Source organism: Microplitis demolitor, chromosome 6 (genome assembly GCF_026212275.2).
Source record: "Microplitis demolitor isolate Queensland-Clemson2020A chromosome 6, iyMicDemo2.1a, whole genome shotgun sequence".
NCBI lineage: Eukaryota > Metazoa > Arthropoda > Insecta > Hymenoptera > Braconidae > Microplitis > Microplitis demolitor.
In genome coordinates this window covers 16,768,690-16,777,665 of record NC_068550.1, presented here as the reverse complement: position 1 = coordinate 16,777,665, position 8,976 = coordinate 16,768,690, and positions in this window count along the sequence as shown.

Genomic DNA, 8,976 nt, shown 5'->3' with positions numbered 1-8,976 from the left:
CAATTTTTAACTCAGGATCGTGTCAAGACGTCCTGAGAACCCGCTACAAGCTGACTAATCACAAAATTCGTTTTATATTGGTCAGCCTATGAGAGAGCTCGCTATCAACTGATACCTGTTGGCGCGCTTTTAAGCCAATAGGAAAATTCGTTATATGCAGCAAGGCTGCCACGTCGACACCAAGCTTCTCGAAAACTCAACGACGCTACCAATATTCATTCTACAACGTGTCTTTGCTACGTGCAACCTCGTGCTTGAACCGCTTCGCTTATTAACTTGTGTGAAACTAAATCAAATCGCTACGCTAAATTATCCTCAATACTTAGACAGTACATCAAGGCTGCTATTTATTGAGAATAAATAAATTGTTCTTGTGACGATAATTAATTGTTAATTAATTATCATTGAAGTAACCGCTACTGACCACGTGTCAATTTTTATACGTGAATAAAATAACTGAGTTGCATTCGCTATCGCGTATAAATTTATCTAGTCGCATTCGCTATTGTATATAATTCTCATAATTTTAAGGTGTAAATCAGTGTAAATAAATCTATAATTTATTGGTGATAAAATCTGTGTAATTTTTTAATTGTTTAAGTAACCTCGCCTAAACCAGATCCATTAGTTTATTCGCTCATTTTACATTTTGGTCCTTCGAGCCGGATCTGGCGAAATTTAAACAATTAAAAAATTATTTTAAATTAAAAATCAAAAAAAAATTGTGAGAAAAAAAAAGTGTAGTGTCAGTTCTGTGTCGTGAAAATCGCTAAGTGCCGTGGGCATTGCTGAGCACTGCTAGAGTGCTGCCCAGGGTGATCTATTTTACACACCGGTGTAAAAAGACTTTTAAAACAGAAAAGATCGAAAACTTAGCGTCGGTTTCACGTCATCGCGTCCATTTTGTGTGCCACGTATTAACAAGATGGCCGCCGAAGCTCAAATCGCTTTTCAAATGCAACGCATCGACACGATGCGCAATATGTCCAACCGCTTGACTGACGCTGTACTCGCTACCCAAGGTGCCGCCGCCATTGACGCTGAACTCGCCATCCTGACGGATTTGTGGAACCGCTTTGATTCGACTCACGAGAGGCTATACGAAGACGTACCTGAGATCACTACCAACGAATATCATACAGGTAACGCTTATGAAACCGCTAACGTTGCTTATACCTCTCTTAGAGTGAGACTCAGCGCTGCTAGACCCGCTCCAGAACCTGCTCATGAAGGTCAGCCCGGTAATCATGATCAGACCGCTTACTTTGGTGGAGTTCACAAGTCTAACTTGCCACAAATCAAGCTGCCAACTTTCCAAGGGTCGTATGACGAGTGGGACTCGTTCAAGGACTTGTTCACGTCACTAGTCATCAATGAAGATTCGCTAACTGGGTCTCAGAAGATGCATTACCTGAAGACGCAGGTAAAAGGTGAGGCCGCTGCACTACTCGCGAATCTCCAGATCACAGATGACGCTTTTCAACCCGCTTGGGAGTTGCTGAATACTCGCTACACAAATCCACGTCGATTGCTCGATATGCATATCGATGATTTGCTGGATCGCCAACCGCTAACTTCACACTCTGCTGCTGATTTGGATGCACTGTTACTCGCTAACAAGAAATCGCTGGACGCTATCGCTGCATTGGGAATTCCAATTGGTGAGTTGGACCCCTTTTTAATTCGCTTGACTGTTCGCTGTTTACCTTCAGATTTGAGAGTAGAATGGATGGCTTCGCTAGGGTTATCCAATGAGTTTCCCACTTACCAACAGCTGCACGACATGCTCAAGGCCAAGGTTCGTGCGTGGGAAAACTCAGAGATTGGCGCCAAAATAACCTCTACACAATCTAAGAGTGCTAGTGAAAAACCACCATCATCTGAGTCTTACGCTAAGTCAGCCTCTACAGCCAAGCAAGTTAAGTTTGGAAACAGTCGATCCGCTACCTCATCAACGCCATCTACATCCACTGGTTCCGCTAGTTACGTCGCTTTCACTCCTAAGGATCGTACGAGTGAACCGGGCATGTGCCCAATCTGCAAGGAGAAGCATTTCGTTCTCTTTTGCCCCAGCTACCAGAAGGCGTCGCCACTGAACCGAAGAACGATTGTTCAGCGTTACCGCTTATGCTTCAACTGTTTGGGACGCCACCGCTACGCTGATTGCAGGACTAAGCAGAAGTGCCGCCATTGTGATCAGCCACATCACACGTCAACGCACCTTGACGATGGTGCTGCCGCTAAACTAGTACAGGACGCTCCTGTAGCTGACCCAGGTAACAAATAGTTCCAATTTTGGTAACTTTTGGTTTGAATTCGCTAACTTAGTCTGCTTTCAGCTCATTCGCTCAATGTTTTACTCGCTACCGCTATTGTTAAGTTGAATTCGCTAACAGGAAGTACATGTACAGCCCGTGTACTTATTGATCAAGGATCGGAGTTATCCTTCGTGACGCATTCGCTAATCAAGAAGCTGGATATTCAACTCAGTAAAGCAGCTGTACCATTACGTGGAATTGGTAATGTGTCAGCTGGGCATTCGCTTGGGTCATGCAAGATGACGCTGCATTCGCTACACAACAACACTTCTATTACCATCCAAGCTCATGTGCTTGCTCTATTGACTGTAAACTTACCGTCATTTATGCTAACTAATAAGAAGAAATGGCCGCATATAACTAGGCTACAACTCGCTGATCCAGACTTCTTGACATCACGACCTATTGCCATGAAGACTTGGGACACATGAAACGTCTGAAATTAAAGGAATTACCACCGAACAGCTACCTGTTGCCTCATCATGGGGTTCTGAAAGAGCAGAGCACTACCACCAAGCTCAGGGTGGTATTCAATGGGTCCTGGAAAACTACATCTGGCGTATCTGTCAACGAGATACTTCATGTGGGCCCAAAGATCCAAGTTGACATCAGTGATGTACTTATTCGCATCCGCTGCCATCGCTATCTCTTCGCTACTGACGTTACAAAAATGTTTCGTCAAATTGCAGTTGACAAGGAAGATCATCATCTACAGTGCATACTCTGGTTTGACGAAGATGACATCCCAATAGTATTTGCACTCGCTACTGTTACTTATGGAACAACATCGGCTCCATATCTCGCTGGAAGAGCACTCTTACAACTCGCTGAAGACGAAGGGAATAAATTTCCGAAGGTTGTCGAACCGCTAACTAACACACGCTATGTTGATGACATCTATGGAGATGCAGATGAACTCGCTGAGGCAATCCAAGTTATTTTCCACCCAGAATGATGGCAATAGGTCGTGATGTCAAGAAGTCTGGATCAGCGAGTTGTAGCCTAGTTATATGCGGCCATTTCTTCTTATTAGTTAGCATAAATGACGGTAAGTTTACAGTCAATAGAGCAAGCACATGAGCTTGGATGGTAATAGAAGTGTTGTTGTGTAGCGAATGCAGCGTCATCTTGCATGACCCAAGCGAATGCCCAGCTGACACATTACCAATTCCACGTAATGGTACAGCTGCTTTACTGAGTTGAATATCCAGCTTCTTGATTAGCGAATGCGTCACGAAGGATAACTCCGATCCTTGATCAATAAGTACACGGGCTGTACATGTACTTCCTGTTAGCGAATTCAACTTAACAATAGCGGTAGCGAGTAAAACATTGAGCGAATGAGCTGAAAGCAGACTAAGTTAGCGAATTCAAACCAAAAGTTACCAAAATTGGAACTATTTGTTACCTGGGTCAGCTACAGGAGCGTCCTGTACTAGTTTAGCGGCAGCACCATCGTCAAGGTGCGTTGACGTGTGATGTGGCTGATCACAATGGCGGCACTTCTGCTTAGTCCTGCAATCAGCGTAGCGGTGGCGTCCCAAACAGTTGAAGCATAAGCGGTAACGCTGAACAATCGTTCTTCGGTTCAGTGGCGACGCCTTCTGGTAGCTGGGGCAAAAGAGAACGAAATGCTTCTCCTTGCAGATTGGGCACATGCCCGGTTCACTCGTACGATCCTTAGGAGTGAAAGCGACGTAACTAGCGGAACCAGTGGATGTAGATGGCGTTGATGAGGTAGCGGATCGACTGTTTCCAAACTTAACTTGCTTGGCTGTAGAGGCTGACTTAGCGTAAGACTCAGATGATGGTGGTTTTTCACTAGCACTCTTAGATTGTGTAGAGGTTATTTTGGCGCCAATCTCTGAGTTTTCCCACGCACGAACCTTGGCCTTGAGCATGTCGTGCAGCTGTTGGTAAGTGGGAAACTCATTGGATAACCCTAGCGAAGCCATCCATTCTACTCTCAAATCTGAAGGTAAACAGCGAACAGTCAAGCGAATTAAAAAGGGGTCCAACTCACCAATTGGAATTCCCAATGCAGCGATAGCGTCCAGCGATTTCTTGTTAGCGAGTAACAGTGCATCCAAATCAGCAGCAGAGTGTGAAGTTAGCGGTTGGCGATCCAGCAAATCATCGATATGCATATCGAGCAATCGACGTGGATTTGTGTAGCGAGTATTCAGCAACTCCCAAGCGGGTTGAAAAGCGTCATCTGTGATCTGGAGATTCGCGAGTAGTGCAGCGGCCTCACCTTTTACCTGCGTCTTCAGGTAATGCATCTTCTGAGACCCAGTTAGCGAATCTTCATTGATGACTAGTGACGTGAACAAGTCCTTGAACGAGTCCCACTCGTCATACGACCCTTGGAAAGTTGGCAGCTTGATTTGTGGCAAGTTAGACTTGTGAACTCCACCAAAGTAAGCGGTCTGATCATGATTACCGGGCTGACCTTCATGAGCAGGTTCTGGAGCGGGTCTAGCAGCGCTGAGTCTCACTCTAAGAGAGGTATAAGCAACGTTAGCGGTTTCATAAGCGTTACCTGTATGATATTCGTTGGTAGTGATCTCAGGTACGTCTTCGTATAGCCTCTCGTGAGTCGAATCAAAGCGGTTCCACAAATCCGTCAGGATGGCGAGTTCAGCGTCAATGGCGGCGGCACCTTGGGTAGCGAGTACAGCGTCAGTCAAGCGGTTGGACATATTGCGCATCGTGTCGATGCGTTGCATTTGAAAAGCGATTTGAGCTTCGGCGGCCATCTTGTTAATACGTGGCACACAAAATGGACGCGATGACGTGAAACCGACGCTAAGTTTTCGATCTTTTCTGTTTTAAAAGTCTTTTTACACCGGTGTGTAAAATAGATCACCCTGGGCAGCACTCTAGCAGTGCTCAGCAATGCCCACGGCACTTAGCGATTTTCACGACACAGAACTGACACTACACTTTTTTTTTCTCACAATTTTTTTTTGATTTTTAATTTAAAATAATTTTTTAATTGTTTAAATTTCGCCAGATCCGGCTCGAAGGACCAAAATGTAAAATGAGCGAATAAACTAATGGATCTGGTTTAGGCGAGGTTACTTAAACAATTAAAAAATTACACAGATTTTATCACCAATAAATTATAGATTTATTTACACTGATTTACACCTTAAAATTATGAGAATTATATACAATAGCGAATGCGACTAGATAAATTTATACGCGATAGCGAATGCAACTCAGTTATTTTATTCACGTATAAAAATTGACACGTGGTCAGTAGCGGTTACTTCAATGATAATTAATTAACAATTAATTATCGTCACAAGAACAATTTATTTATTCTCAATAAATAGCAGCCTTGATGTACTGTCTAAGTATTGAGGATAATTTAGCGTAGCGATTTGATTTAGTTTCACACAAGTTAATAAGCGAAGCGGTTCAAGCACGAGGTTGCACGTAGCAAAGACACGTTGTAGAATGAATATTGGTAGCGTCGTTGAGTTTTCGAGAAGCTTGGTGTCGACGTGGCAGCCTTGCTGCATATAACGAATTTTCCTATTGGCTTAAAAGCGCGCCAACAGGTATCAGTTGATAGCGAGCTCTCTCATAGGCTGACCAATATAAAACGAATTTTGTGATTAGTCAGCTTGTAGCGGGTTCTCAGGACGTCTTGACACGATCCTGAGTTAAAAATTGTATGTGCCGGGCCCAAATAGCGAGTGACCCGGCACTATTCTGACCTTCGGTCAGTAGCGAGCTCGGCTTCTCCCGAACCGAGCGGAAATGCACGAAGCTTGATTTAAATTAATCAAGCTCGTGACTGAACAGTCATACATTTCAAAATTTAGATTTTGAGATGTATGAAAAATTTTTTGATAAAAATGCATACGAATATTGTCACGATATTTAGATATCGCGGCAGTCTCACATCAGGTCGGTGAGCAACAGATGGCAGCACACGCTGCTCACACGTCTCTACACTTATTAATTTTATGATTATTTTGTTTATGTTTGACATTTTATTTTTATTATTGTATTGTTTGTGCTTAATTAATTCTTTAGGGGAAAACTGCACTGAAATCAGCAAAAATTACTGATTAGGCTGAGTTATAAGTATAATTTATGGGAATGGGAGGTAATTATTCATTTTATTTATATGCTTGTAATTATTGTGGTTGGTCGGCGCATGCGCGGCGACGCAACAGTTGTCAGCAACAAATTTATTATATTATAAATGAAATTTATAATTATTTTGTATACATTATTAATTGGTTTGGCAATTTAAATTAGTGTTAACTAGTAAGGTACAAAGTAATTGGGCATTTGACGTCGGGAATTGGCAATGTTACACAATTGACATCGGGTACGTTGTCGTTGGTAGTATTTGGAAATAACATGCGACGGAGATAGTTCTCCAGTGGGTTAAAATGAGATACAAATATACAATATGGCCGGCCGAGGTGCCGGCATGAAATTCACGTGCTGCCATGGGCAGACGTGGATAAACTATTGTTCGAGCAGGGTGTGTGCCTGTTGCTATTCGTTCTATTGCGCCACTTGAGTTTGTTTTTTTTGCTAAATACTTATATTAATTAATTTTGGGCTAGTAGTGCCGAGTTTGCACTGATAATTGTGGAGGAGAAATTATCACATATTGTCATAATTGACGTGATCTCGCCCATTCATTTGAGTACATCAACGATTTGTAAGTACCTTTGAGTTAATTCATTGGCGTGTAACGTTGCATTCCCGCGTTGGTGGCCATTTGCACTCGCGTGAGTATCACGTAGTTGATGAGGTATTATTATCCGTATTATTAGATTTTGATTACAAGCATACGAATAAAATTAGTAATAATCGAGCCCAGGAGATGATAAAAGTTTAATCACGATTATTTATTATTATTTAAATAGCGAATACGTATTGTGATGAAATATTGTGTTATTATTATTATTTTATGCCACGTGATTCCCATCATATGCGACTGGGTCTCGATAGTCTGATATATGTATATATGTATACATTTATCAGCGCTGAGTATTAATTTTTTTTTTTTTTGAGTTATAAAATTTTAATATTTTGATTATTAGTTATGAATGATTATTGGTACAATTTATGAAATATTAATAATCTGAATTAAGAGATATTGGTGATTTGCGAATCGATTACTAATAATTCGAGTTAGAAATTATTAGTATCTGAGTATTATTTATAGAATTATTATTGATTTGAATTATTAATTATTATTCAACGGAATATTGCGTACGAATTAGTATCATTTAGCGTATTGATTATTCCTACCTTGAATTATTAATTATTATTTATTTGAATATTGATTATGAATTATTATCAATTAGCGTATGAAGTATTATTAATTTGAGTTATTAATTATTGTTAATTTGAATTATTATTATATTTATTGTTGAGGTGATTCATCAAATAAGTATTTTATTATTTGCGTTCAAAACAGAATTATTTTGGAAATACCGTAAATTCACCATTGGAATTTACTGGGAAATTGTTCCCAGAAAGTATTTAATTATTTTTGTTATGTTCATGTGCGAGTGAATTATTAACTATTCACAGATATATATATTTTGTTTGGTTCAACGCATTGAGTGCTTACGCAGTATTGTTATTATCTGAAGTATAATTTATATGCGCATACTATTATTATTGTTTTCTTTTGTAAGTGATTTATTATTATTTTTTTTGTTGAACATTATTTATGTGAGTATGCGCTATATATTGACTGATTATTTTAATTAATTGATGGATAATTAAAGCAAATGGTCATCAACCCGGTATTTATTTAATTTTATTATTTTAATTACTGCTATCTTTCTTGCTATCCTAATTCCTAAAATCTGAAATCGCTATCCTGTCATTTTATTTTATTTTCATTTTCATTTTCTCCGTTGTGTTATTTTGAGTTGATTTTGTTCGTGGGGCACACGAACTGGCGCCCAATTAGGATTTCTAACCCAGCCTGAGCGGAGCAGCCAGTCCAGGGAGATTCAGGACATCTCCAGGTGGAATATTTGGTTCTGGGTTTATTTTATTTTCAGTTTTCGATCAACGGAGAGCCATAACGGCTATTGAGCGCCAACTACACTCCGCCGTGGGACGCGCGAAATAGAAGAAAACGTTATAATATGTCCAAATAATAGTGAATGCAAAAAAAAAAAAAAAAGAATACAATAAATTGATGGACAAATAAAAATTAAGAACGGTCTCTAATTATTTATTTAATTATAACATCATCGAACTATTGCTCTGGTACATTAATAGGTCTATCAGAAAAATCTCTACCTTATGACAACCCAAGCAGCACAAAAAAAATTGTTGACTTTTTGTTAAATTTAAGGCAACAATTTATTATAGTATAACTAATTGTTATTATAAAGTCAACAATTTTTTTTGTGCTGCTTGGGAACTCTGAACCGTAACCAGGGCTACCACAAGCAACTGTACCACATAATGACTATACTAGTTTCAAAAAATACCCGCGAAAATCTCAACCAATTAACAATATTCTAGAACAGCCATACTCTAAGTGTGTTCCGCGGAACCCTAGGGTTCCACGATACCCCAGTAGGGGTTCCGCAAGAATTTGGATAAATCTCTGGTCTACCGTTCTGACGCGGCGTATCACGCAAATCGAGTTTAG